Raw genomic sequence first — 16,844 nt, 5'->3', positions numbered from 1 at the left:
CACGTTGTGCCACTCGCCTTCTTCACATCGAGGAATATCAACAGCAAAAACTTTTTTGCGTAAAAATGCATCACGAATATCTCTTTCAACGTGCACAAGATGATCAGTTGTGAACCGCCCTCCTCTGAAACGACACTGATAGGGATTAAACATTTTGTTCAGTTCAAGGAAATGTATGAGTTGGCGATTAATCCTGTTTTCAAATAGCTTACAAAGGCAACTTGTGAGAGCTATCGGGCGGTAACTTTCCCCAGATGAAGGGTCTTTACCCTGCTTCCAAACAGGAACCACAAGCGCTCCTTTCCGTGCGGATGAAGGCTAGCCGGCCGCCCAAATAGTGTTGAAGAGGGGGAGTAGTGTCACTTGTGTGTCAGTGTATAAGTTCTACGTTTTATTTTACATTTTGTTCATCCGTCAGTCGATCAGTCCGTCTGTATGTCGGTCGTCTGTACGCCCAAAACTTCTCCGGTGCAATCGCATGCGCGAAAAAGAGAGAGAGAAATAAAGGCGCGTAATTAGCCAACACCACCTAGATAGCACAAGGCCTGTTTACTCTGATTCATGACGTTACGCTACCTGGCCCGAAATTTCCATTGACAAGGCTGGCGTGATGAAAGCGGTGACGTCAAAATCACTACTGCCTAGTCGGGAGCATCCCCATTAGATTCTATAGCAGTCGGGCAAGGAAACATGACGCCATGGATCGGAGTGAAAAGGCCGTGCGCTATCTAGGTGGTGTTGGATTAGCTGCACCAGTAGCTCCACCTGTGCGCGCGCGCAGCAGTTTCTCTCCGGCTCCAAAACGGGTAGGCCACGTGTCATACGTACTCCTTAGGAGCGGGCAGCTTTCGATCAGCAACGCAGCGAGCAGAACCGGGAACAAACTCGTCGACGCCGTGCCTATGTTGCAGAACGGGCATAACAACAGGCTCGTGCAGCCGAGCGCAAGCAGCAACTGCGTACCGAGGATCCTGCAGCCTACCAAGCCATCGTTTAAGGAACCTTCAGAATTAACCTAGTGATAAATACCGGGGCCGCACGTCTCAGCTTCGCTGGTTAACCATCTTTACGGAGTGCTTGGGCGCGGATTTTTTTAGAGCGCAACTCTTTGACGCCCGTTCCTGCGTATCGCGCCGCCGTTCCGCATCGCCATAACCAGCTCTGCAGCCGGGGCTACTTTCGCTGCTCTCGCTCCTGGCGCCATCTCTCACACGTGGCGCGAACGTTGCTCTCTTCGCTCCTCCTCCAATGGCATTCCTGTGCGGCGGCAACCAGGGCCGGTATTTTGTAGCGATGCCTTTTCCGATTCTATGCTTTTTCAGGCTTTTTCGCTTGGCCCGTGGTCAGAGCGACGGTCTGCCCACATTATCAACGGGATCAGGCGGCCGTGTGTGGTGGATGATAAGAAGAGCAGAGAATAAGGCATAAGGCATCGCTACAAAATAGCGGCCCAGGGGCGCTATTCTCGACATTCCGCCATTTTCTTCGATGCGTGACGTCGACGCGACGCGAATAAAATGGCGCTGATGGCCCCATTTTGCTTTCGCAACGTGACGCCAACTTGACGTTTTTCCCAAGAAACTGAAATGAAGGCACTGAACGTATGGGTCTCGGTAAAGCAAAACAGTTTTCCTCCGCAGTAAAAATAAAGCAGCGAGCTCAAAGCGCGCGATTATTCCGTCGTCTGCTTCATTAGCTAGCATGCGTGTCCCCGGGAAATAAAATGAGTCATCGTATGTTGGCGCCAACTCGCTTGTATTCTTGCTTGAGACAACATACGCGACCTACGAGTGGTGATGCGCGCACGTTCTAGGCCACGTTATCGCTATCTCGTGAAACGTAAGTGACTCAGCCCGACTCTGCTGGCTGAGAAAGGCTGAATATCACGGATAGCGTTGCGCAGGCTAGAGATATCCACTAGCGCGACGCAAGCGCCGGCGCTGCAATCTCTTGTTCACTTCGCTGGTTATTCGCACCGCAGGTGGAAACTTCAAGGCGCCGCCTTACGTACATTTCTTTTTATAAATTAAAGCGACGTCGTTGTCATAACTTCTGATTGTGCGAAAAGGCATTAATCTTGATTACAATACAAACGCAGCAGCGAAAAGTGGACAACGCTGCAGAAAGTTTGCTATGTTCAACCAATGTTATTTCGTATAAACGCATTCTTTTAAAAATATGATGGTCCAAAACACAGATGCCATCACCACCCGAGAGCGATGCAAAACCAAGAGCACGTGTTATAAACAAAAGGTTTTCATGGCGCCAAACGACAGAGAAAATGTGGCGATACGCATTCCTTTCGGCCGCAATTGCATATGTTTGCTCATTAGCATAATTTGCGTGGATCGTCGCACCACAAATTATGGCAGAACATCTCTGCAATGGCGGCCCAGCGCAATGTCGCGGAACGTCAAATTGACGTTTACGAAACGGCCCTCCCTGTGACGCTCCCCACAGCATATTCCTTCAGCCAATCAGCAAGCTGGCATGGCGGCTATCTTGGATCGCCACCACATATTCGCGAAATTGCAGATGCATTAGATTGGCTTCTGTACGTTACCGCTCACTTTCTTTTTGAAGCGCTAACGTCGCAATATACGTGTCAAGGACCAAGAAAATGCATTAGTTGATCAAATTAGCAGCTCCACGTCACGTTTCGTCATCTTGATGAAAACGCAAAATTGCATTTTGCAAAACTTCCGTTTCCCGGCACAAATTTCAAGGCACGTGAGCTCTCCACAGCCAATCAGAAAGCCAACACGGCGGATAATGGCGGCCGTGCAGCCGCCTTGCGTGTCGAGAATAGCGCCCCAGGGGCTGAATCTTGTAACGGTTCGGAATACGAACCGATCGCTTCGCCGCTTACGCCACTAAATGTGCCACTGCCAAGCCGGTGGTAGAAGAAGGGGAGGACGCGACCAATAGGTAAGACGGTGCCACCTCTGAAGTGTACGTCATTATGACGAGCTAATCGAAGAATTCCAGAATATATCTGCTTGCTAAGTAAATGTAAAATATAAATTAAATATTATACGCCAAGTTCTGAAATATAAGCGCGTGGCGCCGGGCGTTTACGCAATGCAGAAGGCATTTATTAATGTCATTCCTTTTCATTCTCAGCCGACAGGCGGTATCGCAAGCGTAAGTGAGTTGGCAGAGCGCAGCGCTATATCGTCTGCTACCAGGAGCTCGCACGATGCACGCAACAGGAACGCACTGCCAGCACTTCTTAAGTAGCGAGCGCGACAAAACCGTGAACTGGTTCTTAGGCACACCTTTACTATCCGACTATATCAATTTCCCTTCTTTTTTCGCCCTTCGTCATCGGCTCGGACATGATTCGCTCGCCGCCGCGCGGCCGCTATCCCTGCGATCTGCCCCACGGCGCGTCGCGCGATAGAAGCAATGGAACTTGAAATCGAACATTACGATATACGGGCGCTGCATTCGCCGCGCGAAGTAAAATCGAAGAGTGTGGTGCTGACGGTGCGCGTTGTGCCGTGAAATTGAGGAACAAAGTGTGGCACTCCCGAACTAGAGAAAAAAGAGCAGCCAAATAAGAGATCTGCACAATATCTTCCCATCCTGACTGTATAGGTTTATCAGCCGAACGAAGGAAGTGCTGACCCCGCCTAGGTTGAGCCCTTCTGATTGCTGAACGGTGATTTGTGAGCTATTCACGCTGGCGATGGCACTGAGAATTCGATCTCACCATGCAAATATCTCCTTGGCATTGGCTTTGAAGCGGAGGTCACGGGAAAGCTGACCCAGCCCTTCTACCGGCCAACACAGTAATTGCGAGGGCAACTTTGTGCACAGTGTCGGCAGCAGAGATCTAGGCCATTCCGATGAATGCTTCACGTCCGACCGACCTCTGCGAGCTGCAGGCGGGCGGCTATGAGCCGCAGCGCGCAATATTCCTTCCTCTGCGTGGAATGACCACTGGTACGCTTGCCCCCGAGTCTTCTCCATTTGATAGCGTAGCCTGCAAAAGGTCTACTTAGAAAGCCGGAAAGGGCGGTGCAGCTCATTATCCGTCCCTTCTCATTATCGCACTCCCAGCCGTGGTCGACACCGAAAGAGCAACGCCAAGCAGACGATGAATAGCCTCCGAAGCAACCAACGCACGCGCGCGCGACGCCCCCGTGTCTCTGGGGACGCGCGACCGGCGCGGAAGCCAACAGCCAAGCCAAAGCAACGGAACCCAAAGCGGACTACCCTTTCTCCGGTTCCTATGACCGGTTTGCTTTGAAGATGATTGACAGATGCGTGACGTATTCATAAATTGCGATACCGCCCCGCTGCCTCTGACGACCTGTGTCGTAACCAAAATTTTTGCCAATCAGGTGAGGCCAAACGAACGGTTCCCCAACTGAACCGTTCTATGATTCGGCCCCAGAGCACCGGCTCGATGTCCGCTGATTTGATGATGTGCTGCTGCCCGAGCCAAAACGCATATCCACCGCCGTTCGCCGCTACATGTACCTCCCCTCCTCCGTGGCGGTGACTGCTAGCGCTGTTGTCAGGTTGTCGAAGAGCCGGCTGGGTATCATTGCTTCCCGCGCCGAGACGCAGACACCTTCAGTTGACTCGCTAGCAGCGTCAGTGGAGTCAGTCGCTGCCATCTCTTCGCCGCGCAACGTTCCTATGCGCTGCCCCCCGATAAGCGAGGCGTCAAGCTACGCTCCGTTTGCGCCGGCTGGTGCGAACTGTTCCGCACGAGGCGGATTGTCCGAGGCTCACAGACGGTTTGTACTATCAGATAATCCGTGTGCTGATATAGATATCTTATTCTCAACCAGTTCTTTCTGAGCCATCAGCGAGGCAACCGGTGGAAGTCCTTCGTCTGCCACTGCTGTCAAACGCCCGAGCAGAGGCCCAGCGCCGTCGCCGTGAGAATCCAGAGGTGAGCTACGCCGAACCAGGCATTGGTGCAGCAAGTCGAGCCAATCCGACCAGAAGGCTTCCTTCATGATAATCTAGAACTGGGAGTGAAGTGTTTCTTGAAGAAGGAATATGCGTGAAGAATAAGAAGTTGTCTGTAACTGTACATACATATCTTGCTCAAATTCGTTGCCTGAATATATCGAAAAGCCGAAACATCTGAGAAGCTGCGCTCAAATTTCGCATTAGGAAGTAACGTAATCGTCGGCAATTTTTTTAATCATTTCATAGATGACGGTATCAGGTCCCGGTGTAGAGCTGTTGTATGCGATGAAGGCAGCCCTGAACTCAGCAATACTAAAAAGACAGTTATATAGCTTGTTTTGTTGGGATTTACGGACAAATCCGTTCAATTCTTGTGTACGTTTCTATTTCAGTAATGATTATCAGTAGTGAATTGAAGTGATCCCCAAGAGAGCCTCCCTGCTCTTCCTTTGGTCATTCACCGCAGGCAACAGGTGGATTTCTTGCCCCTTTAACTTGCTTAGGCGATTCCGCAGTTTCGACTCCTGAGTGTATGAATTTATACCCGAGAGGAATCTAACCCAGTCTTCTATCTTTGCCTCAGGACATGTCTGCCTTCCCTGCGATTTAATGTACTTATGCTACAAGATTTTCTGCATCTGACGATCTGCGTAGTACGCCCCACGCTTTATTCTGTCTCTTTCGCGTTTCTCTGCACTCTTCGTTCCATCAGGGAACATGCCTTTTATGTGAAACACCATTAAATTGTGGGATGAGCTTTTCGGCTGCATCAATAATAAAAGTGGTAAAATATGTGGCACCATTGTCTATACTAAAATAATTTATAAAAGCTCGTGGTACATAAATTCATTCTTTAATATGCTTCCGGTGAGCAGATGGTAATTTCCATCGGGGAATATGGGGCGGACTATCATGCTGCCTTATTTAGTTTAAAATTACAGGGTAGTGGTCACTTCCAAAAGGATTATTGAGGACATTCCATTCTACGTCAGGCAGAAAAGTGGCGGAGCCGATTGCAAGATCTATCGATGAGTACAAGTTGTTTTAAAGGTTGTAATAGGAGGCTCCTTATTAAAGATGCATGCACCAGATGTCAGGAGAAAATTTTCATTGATTCGACCTCTGGTATTAAACGGTCACAAAGTGTTGTGAGTGCTAAATCACCCAACGGTATGTAGGGTTCCTGCAGTTAATCTATGAGGCTATTTAAATCTGTTTTTCTGAGTTGATAGTTAGATGGTATTTACAGGGCGTTCTTTTTTAGCTGCACCAAATTTTGTAAAATGAGAAAAATATAAATCACGGTAAGGTTATGTTTACCATTCTAGTGTACTACTGGAAGCCTCTAGATACAGAGCAATTCCCTCACTTACGTACGTAATTATTGAAGTTGCGGTAATTAACTTCCTAATTATCAATAGGTTGCTACAGCAAATGAGTACTTGGAGCCCGTCCTCAACACTACCTATCCCAACGGTCAAATTTTAAATAGCGGTGTTCATTTGGGAGCTACGCGAACAATTAGATTCCCTTTGCAGGCTCCGTGAAACCGAAAGTGGCTGGAAAAAGAGCGTCTCTGTCGTCGATGTCACTGCCCACTCCACCCTTCCCGCAGTTTTTCACCTCTCCGAGGAAACCACCGGTCTGGCCCCGCGAGCAGCTTTCGTGGTCTCCTTGCTGTCTACGGCGTTGGCCCAGCGCTTCAATGCCGGTCGCCAAACTTCGTCATTCCGTTGGGCGCCGCGTGTCCACTTCCACCACAGAAATGCCGTTTCAGGCTTTTGGAAAGAACGACGTTTAATCAAACTTCCCTTTCTCTGGGAAAGATGTCTCAAAAGCGCGCCTGCGAGTTGTGTAAATAAAAACGCGTAAACTAAAAGAGATAGGAACACTACTCGCTGAGTGAATGGAAAAAAAAGAAGAAAGGAATACCATATGGTCGACGCTACGGGCTGATATGGCGCCGTGCATGCAGTATCTAAAAGCCCAAAGCGAGGGGTTGGCGCTACAGCGCCAACGTGGCGCCCGACGGACTAACGAAGTAAATTTGGCGGTGCGCCGGCATTGAAGCACTAGGCCAACGCGGCAAACAGCAAGGAGATACCGCATGCTGCTCGCGGGGCCGGACCGGCGGTGTCCTCTGAGACGTGAGGAAAGGAGGAGGTAGGCGGATACATCGACGACACAGACGCTCTTCTTCCAGCCAGTTTCGGTTTCAAGGAGCCTGCCAAGCGGACCTAATTGTCCGCGTAGCTCCCACACGAACTCCGCTATTGAATATTTGATCGTTGGGACAGGCAGTGTCGTGGACGGGCCCCAAAGTACTCGTTTGCTTTAGCCACCTATTGCTCATCATTAGAATGTTAATTACCGTAACTTTGCTAATTACGGACGTAAGTGCGGAAATTGCTCTATATCTAGGGGCTTCCAATCCGTACGCTCGAACGGTAAACATAACGTTACCTTGATTTATATTTTTCCAATTTTCAAAATATTGGAGCAGCTAAAAAAGAACACCAGATAAATAAATATATATATATATATATATATATATATATATAGAGAGAGAGAGAGAGAGAGAGAGCGTACAAAGTAACCAAATGACGAAAAAGAACTGCCCGCACTGACACTGCCTCAAGGGGTGTCCGGCGGAGAAAATGTTGGCAAGCAACGCTCTTGTCGGCGACTTTGGCTACGCCGCCGGATGAACTGTTAGCCTCGTCGCGTACTTTCTGAAAAATGACATATTTTTCAGAATGACAAAGAAATAGAAACAGATATCCAGACAATCGGGATGGACGCTAAGCTCGCTCACATGCTGGAAGCGAAAAGATCCATATTGCAGAGATGGCGTACCGAGAGACTCAATAGAAGACTTAGGAAAAAGGTCGCACTACTGAACAAGCACATTGAGCACCAGTGTGTGGTACTCTTCAACCAACAATGGGACGAAGTATGCACAAAGGCCGATCGCAGCATGACATCGGGAAAAACCTGGAACCTGCTGAAACACCTTGTTAATAAAGGTCAAACAAGGAGCTCCCAGACCAAAGCGGCTGACAAGATAGCGAAACGCGAACTGAAAAACTCCAACGAGCAGGAATTTATGGCACGACTTGCCGAGAGATACATGCCACTCTGGAGCAGCCACGAAAATGAGGCCGAGGCACCCGGTTCCTCGTACACGGGCGCGGACAACCCCGACCTCGACGAACCCTTCACCCTGGAAGAAATCAGGACCGTCCTTCAAAACCTGAATGGCGCATCCGCCCCGGGTCCAGACGGTATTAGTAACAAGGCCCTTCGTAACTTGGACGAAGACTCCGTCCGGTTCCTAGCGGAACGAATCAATCAGGTCTGGGCTTCCGGTATGGTCCCGCCGGAATGGAAGAACGCCACCACGGTTCTTATCCCAAAGCCCAACAAGCCCTCGGGCGTCGAGAACCTCAGACCCATATCACTCACGTCGTGCGTGGGTAAGGCTGCGGAACACGCCGTTCAGAAGAGAGTCCCCAGATTCCTCGAAAACAAGGGACTGTTGCCACACACCCTCATCGGATTTAGACCCGGTCTATCAACTCAAGACACCATGATTTTCATCAAACACCAAATCATTGATGACCCCATTAGAAACGCCAAGGCCATTCTCGGATTGGATCTCGAGAAAGCGTTCGATAACCTCTCTCACCAATACATTGGGGACACCATTTCTGACCTCAACCTACGAGCTAGATTCCACGCTTACGTCAAGTCATTCTTGGATAACAGGATGGCTACGCTCCGATTTGCCGACCTCTCCACGGAGACACTCTCGCTGGGGAGCAGGGGCACCCCCCAAGGCTCGGTCATCTCCCCTAGGCTTTTCAACCTTACCATGGCGGGACTTGCTGAGAAACTCGGACAGATCCACGGGCTCGAGCACACCATATATATACGCAGATGACATCACCATGTGGGTCTCAAAAGGAAACTGGGGATGGTGCAGGACATCTTGCAAGAAGCAGTGAATACCGTAGAAGAATTTCTAATTCCCACAGGACTCAGACGCTCGCCTACCAAGTCGGAGCTGCTTGTACGCAGACCCACGCAGAAGGGCCGCAGGCCATACTCGTCAGACTTCGATTATAATCACGAAATTACGCAGCATACGCTATACCATGCGTCGACAAAATCAGAGTCCTGGGTATGATCGTAGAGACTAAAGACGTCAATGCCTCTACGGTTCAGAAGCTCATCACCAAGACCAACAACGCTATCGGGCTCATCAGAAGAATTGCAAGTAGACACAGGGGCCTCAAGGAACATAATCTCATCAAACTCGTACACGCGTTCGTCACCTGTCACTTCGCATACGTTGCGGCAATGCTCAATTGGTCACGATCCGAAAGAGACAGACTTAATGCCCAAATCAGAAAGGTCACCAAGCAAGCCCTCGGCATTCCGACGAGCACCAGCAACGAGAAGCTGGAGCGCCTGGGCATGTACAACACCCTGGAAGAAATTGCCGAATCCCAGCAGCGCGCCCAGCTTGCTAGGCTTTCGATGACGCCTCCGGGGCGCACGTTCATAGGGAAGCTAGGCTTTGCTCAAGGAAACGTAGAAAAAGACTTTGCGGACCTCCCACGGGACATCCGTGCCAAGATCACGGTCTGACCTGTACCCAGAAACGTACACCCCGAAAACAAGGGCAGACGACAAGCGAGACGACAATTCCTCCTTAACCAAGCCTTAGCGAACCGCGAACGCTCAGCTTTTGTGGACGCGGCTGCATACGCGGGAAACAAAGCTTTCGCAGTGGCGGTTGTAGACGGCCGCGGATCCACAAGACATGCAGCCACGGTAATTGCAAGGAAGCCTGAACAGGCCGAACAGGTTGCGATCACTGTTGCGCTCACCGACGACAATCTTTGCCATATCTACAGCGACTCCATAGCCGCTATCAGAACTTTCCAAAAGGGCACGGTCTGCGCACATGCTCTCAGAATTGTTAGAAAGAATGAGATTAATAAGCACGTCATATACTGGTTCCCGGCACACTTAGGACCAAAGGTCGGCGACGTCCCCAACCTTAACGAAGCGGCACACGAGGCTGCGCGCGCGCTTACAGACCGCGCGGCTTCACCCGACCACTCGCAGAACAAGGACGCCCCCACTACATGCAATGAAATCGCTAAACACTACTACCTACAACGTCGAGAGTAGAACACGCCACACCGCACGCTCACTCGAACTCAAGCCGTTACACTCAGAATGCTACAAACAGACACATACCCCACGCGAAACAGACTACACCATTACATGCCTGAGCTCTACGACAAGTCTTATTGCACCAACTGCAATACATCCCTTAACGTCTATCATTTACTCTGGCCGTGCTCGCAAGCTCACATAAACTGCGAACAGGACAAGCGCAAGTTTGAAGAAGCAATCCGGAGCGCAGAACTCGCTCCCCAACTCTGGGCTGTCCAGCAGGTCGACGACACCGCCAGGAAACTCAACCTCCCGGTTCCGTCGTGGGAGACGCCCACTCCATGAGAGCCCAAAGCTCTCGTGGCCTGCAGGACCTCGAATAAAGTTGATTTCATTCCTTCCTTCCTTCCTGGACACGCAGCACTTTTGGACTTAGCTTATGAAGAAGTGCTTTAAAATCATCTAGATTGCGTAGAAGTCCCCTGACAGTCAACTGCAATATCCGTGTGTCCATATTGCAGGAAAAGATGGTGATGTGTGTCTAATATGTGAAAGCAGACAACCCACACAGCCCTTTTTAGGCTCTGTGATGCGAGATTTTTCTCCTCTGAAGCGGCTGAGGGATTCCCGCCGCTCCTAATGAGCTTGTTACGCCCTCTGGCTAACAGGTGTGTTCACCGCCTCTTCAGGGGGCGCTGGACACCCGCTCCCTCGAGAGGTTTGTTCACCTTGAAGGCCCCGCATCGGCAGTCGAGAACCTGGCAGCCACCAACCCGGAAGTCAGGGGCCCCTTCTTTTGGGACCGCGGACCAACGCTGGCTGCAGCCGGCAAGGGGGCAGATGGCGTCACCGTCGGCTCACTGCGTGTGGGTCGGACAACAGCCGCCGGAAGCCGTTGTGTCGCTGCTCCTCACGCATCACATCGGCAAAGATGTACAGGTAGGATACCCGCCTGCGTGCGTCATTCAGTTATTTCGCTTTGCTTTAATGGTCACTATTTCATTTTCTTTCTTCAAGGATGAGCACGACCGCGAGTATGCGACGTGCTCTCCATCACAGTACACACGTTGCAGAAAGTTTTCACAAGATTCAGATGAGTGTTCATTAACACTGAATTGCGCACAAGTTTGGTGGCCTCGGTCGTTCTGTGAGATATGGCCGAATCCCTGGCATTTAACACACCTGAGAGGATTCGGCACGTATGCCCTGACACGAAGTTTGATGTACCCGGCATCGATGGACTCGGGCAGAGCACTTGAGCCAAAAGTGAGCACCAGGAGCTTAGTCTGGATTTCTCTGGCGTCGCGCCTCATAGTAATCCGTTTGAAGTTTATAACGTTCTGCTCACTGAAGCCCTACTATAGTTAAGTCTGTCAGCTCTAATAAATCATCATCTGAGATGACGCCGCGGGTGGTGTTCATAGTACAGTGCAGGGTCGCCGTTACTCGAACGTCCCAAATGACACCATAAACAGGGCCACTTTTCATAATGCTTTTGATCATGCATGGAGCTCCAAGAACAGACGCCACTTGCCATCATCGATGCCTTATAACCTGGTCCAAAAGCCTCATTTAGAGCTTTAGAAGCAAAAAAAGGAGAAGGTTGGTACTTGTTTTTCTGCTTTTTCCGAGTGAATGACATGGTATCGTGGAAAATCCTGTCTTTGACTTTCAAAGAACTGAAACACATCTTCGGTGCGTCGTCTTTCTTTAGGGCAATCAGGGAGCGGTGGGAAGGAACTGACCATAGGGAATTCTGGAGTTTTCGGCCGCAATGCCAGCTCTTCACTATCGAGCCCAACAAAGGGACGCCGCAGAAAGTGTAGAACCTGTAAGCGCCAGCTGCACGTTACTGCTATAACCAAATATGGCATACCAAATGTGGCTACCCACACAGGGTTAACCCTTGCCACAAGGAAAAGCAGACGTAACAGGAAGTGAATAGAAGACAGGAAAGATTGAAAGCAAAAGGGAAAGACGAAGATTGGGGATGAAGGTAGGAAAAGGCGACGGCCGATTTCCTCGAGGTGGGTCAGTCTGGAGCCGCCGTCTGTTCGAAGCGGAGGCCAAAGTGGCCTCCGCCGAAGGGGCTCCGGACATCCGGCATCGCACCAGGATCTTCCTTTCCCCAGGCACGGCTAAGCCGCGCACGACTACACGAGGGAGGGTCCAACCCTTTTGTGCTCGGGTACGTGGTATCGCAACACGCCAAAGGCTTGCCCACGCACATGCCCCTGCGGGGGATGTAGAACAATAGAGGAAGATCTGAGCAGTAGTTGGCAGAAAAAATATTCACTGGCATATTAAGAAATTAAATGAATCTCTATGGCCAAGTTCACGAACCACTGTTATACAAAGAGCGCCTGTGTTGCTGGATTTTCGCGTTGCACTGCTTCCCTCGAGGATAAAAAAATCACTCATACGCCATTGTTGAATCGCTAACCAACAAAGAAAGCACTTCCCCGGAACGTCGGCAGGAGTGAGTATTACTCGGCGCTCGATGCACAGGGACGTAGTAAGTTTACTCGCCGTGGTGGCATAGTGGTTTTCAAGTTGAGCTGCTAAGCCCGAGGGCGCGGGATGATGATGATAGGTGGTGTTTTGTCGCACAGGAGCCATTGATTACCACAGATCGCCAGAGAGCGCAGGTTCAAATGCCGGCCACGACGTCCGCTTTTATATGGGGGCGAAATGCAAAAACACCAGTGTAGGTCGTGCATCGGGGCGCTTTAAACAACCGTGCGTAGCGAAAATTATTCTGGAGCCTCCCACTTAGGGTTGCTTCATATATTCATATCGTGCACTCTTAGGCAAAGGTACACCCTTTCGGGTGTGTCTGTGTCACTCAAAAATAATCGTCATCTGCCTTGCTTGGGTTTCCTTTCTTCAAAACGCCGTACCCACTACTTTCCTGTCGGGAATGCTATGTCATGCTGGTAACGCGCATGCCATTCGTTAAGTACCGGGCTCTCCGCGTTAAACAAAGGAAATGCGGACAAGACAGATGACGATTATTGTTGTGTGGCAAAAGGGTGTCATTTTGCTTAAGAGTGTGGTTTTAGCATATACACTCCGAAACAAATTTACACCCTTTGGGGTGCATATTTGCCACACAACGATAATCGTCATCTGTCTTGCTTGCGTTTCCTTCCTTGAAAACGCTGCGCTCGCTACTTTCCTGTCCAGAATGCTCTGTCATGCTGTTAACGGCCATGCCGTTCATGACTTGGAAGTACTGGGCTCGCCGCGTTAAAGAAAGAAAATGCGGACAAGAGAGATGACGATTATCGTTGTGTGGCAAAAGGGTGTAATTTTGCTTAAGAGTGCAAAAATCCAGAATCTAATAGTAAATTTCTCGCACGTTATCTGGGCACATCCGCCCCAACTCACACTCAAACTCACGCCCACGTATCAGTAAGCGAACAGACACTGCGCCGAATCATTGGTCACGGGCCAAAGGACACGTATATGTTAGAAGCTATAAGTTTTGTGGCCTTACACGGAGTAAGGGAGTGAGTATTGGTAATTTGTCTTTGCTACACCTTACTACAAAGTACAAAACATCTACGGTCCAGGCCCTTGTGCGAGGCAAGCACAACTGTACCCAAATTAAGCACACCCGCGAAAGATTACGAAGAAAATAAACAATCAGATAGTGACCGTACCCAGGAAAGTTACTGAATCAGAAACATGAGAAGCCGCTGCATCAAAGTGTTTGCGAAATAAAAAAGTCCGAGTTTCGCCTGACCGTCAAAGTATTGATAGACCTAGCAAACTAGTAGACAGCTATACAATGTAAGGATAGTAGTTTTATAGGCCGCCTAAATTTGTAGACATTCCCTTATTAATTAGATTAACAAGCTTGGCGCCACATGCGCACTAGCAAACATGAACACACGCGATGATTGTCAAAACGATGTAAGCCTCGCATTAGCATCAGCGAGTGAATCCGTGCTTCCTCGCGCGTAAAACGGGACGAAGCAGCGAAAACACGAAGCTTTCAGCCCTCTGCGCACCCAATTGCAGAGCGCTTTCAAGATGGGGACCACCCAGCAGCCGTCGTAGAATACCCCCTCCCCCCTTGTAACGACCTCCCCTCCCATACTGAAGAAAACGCACAAGGCATGAACAATTCCATGGTGTTTGATACGCGACATCATTGCCGAGACGAATTATTTGTACTAGGAAGTGCACGCACGTACGCGCGCATTGTCGCAGCCGCAACCGACTGATTACGCTAGCGACCGTTGGCAGAGCGTCAGTCATCGTGACCGTCGTTCGCAAGAGCGCCACTGTCCCATCCGTATGGTGCAGATGCACAGATTGAAAAGTATTTTAAATTTCTGCACACTTTATGCATAGAGCATTTTACGATACCCATATGCGCCGACTCAACTGCTAAGCTCCCTTCTGAACCGGCAAGTCGCCGCCCATTCCAGACGCCATTGTAGTCGCCGGCGCACAACTGACCATCCGCATGGAAATGCGCAAGAGACTTTGGCCCAAACAATGAAATTGGATTGGATTGGAGACAACTTTATTGGAGACAACGTCATCCTCGAAGTCGCCGTTACTCGGCGCGGGTCTCCGCTCGCCGTTGCCGGCTCGCTGGGTCCCTGCCTTTCGAGCGCCTCGAGGACCTGCTGGACGGCCCAGAGCTGATCGTCTCGGTCATAGCTCTTCGCGGCTGCCTCGAGCCGCGGTGGGAGTGTTCTTGATTTTGAATCTTCTGGATATTTGACGCAGTCCCACAAGCCGTGCGTGTAGTCTGCAGTCTCCCTCCGGCAGACTCTGCACATATCTGTCGGATATGTCTCGGGGTACATACGATTCATCAATTTCGGGCTCGGTAGCGATCCGGTCTGGAGTTGTCTCAGTACTACCGCCTCCGCTCGACTCAGTCTCGGGTGCGGGGGTGGGAGAGTCCTGCGAGCCAAGCGGTAGGCCTTGGTGATTTCACTGTAATCTGTCATGCGGTCCTTGGTTCCGAACTACGTCGGACGGTCTGTCGCCGGGGCGCGGTTGGTTAGCGCTCGCGCCGCGGCGTGTGCCGTCTCATTATGGTTCTCATTGCATCCCGATGCGTCGCCCGCGTGCGCCGGGAACCACTTGAGTCGTACTTTTCGTTCCTTTAGTTTGACCGCTCGCAGTACGCGCTCAGCCTCCCTGCAGATTTGGCCTTTGGCGAAGTTTCGCACCGCCTGTCTTGAGTCGCTCAGCACCGTGTGGCAGTCTGCGTCGGCGATGGCCAGGGCGATGGCTACCTCCTCCGCTTGTTCCGCTCCGGCGCTTCTCACGCTCGCTGCCGTTCTCGTGGCACCGGTTGACGCCTCTATGACCACCGCTGCGAAGGCGTTCCGTTGGTATTCGGCCGCGTCCACGTACCGCGCGTGTTCGTCGTTGGCATGCTGGTCAATGAGAGCCTTGGCCCTCGCCGCTCTTCTTCCCTTGTTGAACTCGGGATTCATGTTCTTCGGTATGGGGTCGATTCTGGTCTGGCGTCGGACCTCTTCGGGGACGGGGAGCTTCATCTCCACCTCGTTCGAGCGCCTAATTCCCAGATCGTCCAGTATCTTCCTCCCGGCTTTGGTCATGGACAGCCGCTCCAGTTGAGAAGTCCGTTGCGCTTCGGCTATTTCTTCGAGCGTATTGTGTAATCCTAGTTGTAGCAAGCGGTTCGTGCTCGTGGACTCGAACAGGCCCAGCGCCGTCTTGTACGCTCTTCTGATGAGCACGTTCATTTTCTTTCGTTCGTGTTGCAGCCATCTGTGGTAGGCTGCAACGTACGCGACGTGGCTGATGACGAAGGATTGGACGAGCCTAAGTAGGCTCTCCTCTCTCATGCCAGCCTTTCGGGAAGTGACTCGTTTTAGGAGTCGAATCGCGTTGGCTGCTTTTGCCCTGAGATGGGTGATAGTTTCGCCGTTTCTTCCGTGCTTTTCGATGACCATGCCTAGGATCCTAATTTTGCCGACCTCAGGGATCACGTTGCCGGATTTGGTGACGATTCTGATTTTTTCGTTTTCGCGTTGTCTGGTCTTGCTTCTGCTGTTTTTGGTAGGTGGGAGTATGAGAAGCTCCGATTTGCTCGGCGAACATCTCAGTCCGGTGCCTTCCAGCTGGTCTTCTATTGCGTCGAAAGCGGCTTGCAGCGCACCCTCGATGTGGGCGTCGCTGCCACCGGTCACCCATAGCGTGATATCGTCCGCGTAGATGGTGTGCCTGACGTCTTCGATGTGCCCGAGCTTCTCGGCCACTCCGATCATTACTCCGATTAATGAAACGTTCCTTTCCTTCGGGCGCTTCCTAACCTTAAGTGAGGCCTCCTTACAGCGAAGGACCGACGGAGGAAGCAAGCGTACTCTCGAAGCTCCCTTCACCCGTCCTCACGTAAGGAGCGGTTGCAGCATGCCTTGGTTCGAGATTATCTCTTAAAAGCTTTACGCGAACACCATTATTCAATAAAAAAATGTTGTATCATCGCACAATCTTTAATTTGAACTAATATAGAGAAGCGTGGACGCTTTCTTCTAGTTTTGTTTACTAAACTTAAAAAAAGTAGCGCATTACAGTGCAAAACTTGATCTGCTCCAGCAACGCTGGCACGCCCACGTCGTGCAGCATCTAGCAACGCCTAGCAACGCTTCCATGCCGCACGCGTGACTGAAACGAACATGCCAGGCAAGACGTACCGTGCTCGCGCTTTTCCGCAGGTGGGCGAC

This window comes from Dermacentor andersoni, chromosome 1 (assembly GCF_023375885.2).
Source record: "Dermacentor andersoni chromosome 1, qqDerAnde1_hic_scaffold, whole genome shotgun sequence".
Classification (NCBI taxonomy): domain Eukaryota; kingdom Metazoa; phylum Arthropoda; class Arachnida; order Ixodida; family Ixodidae; genus Dermacentor; species Dermacentor andersoni.
The sequence above is the reverse complement of the archived record's forward strand: the minus strand, read 5'-3'. Positions refer to the sequence as shown.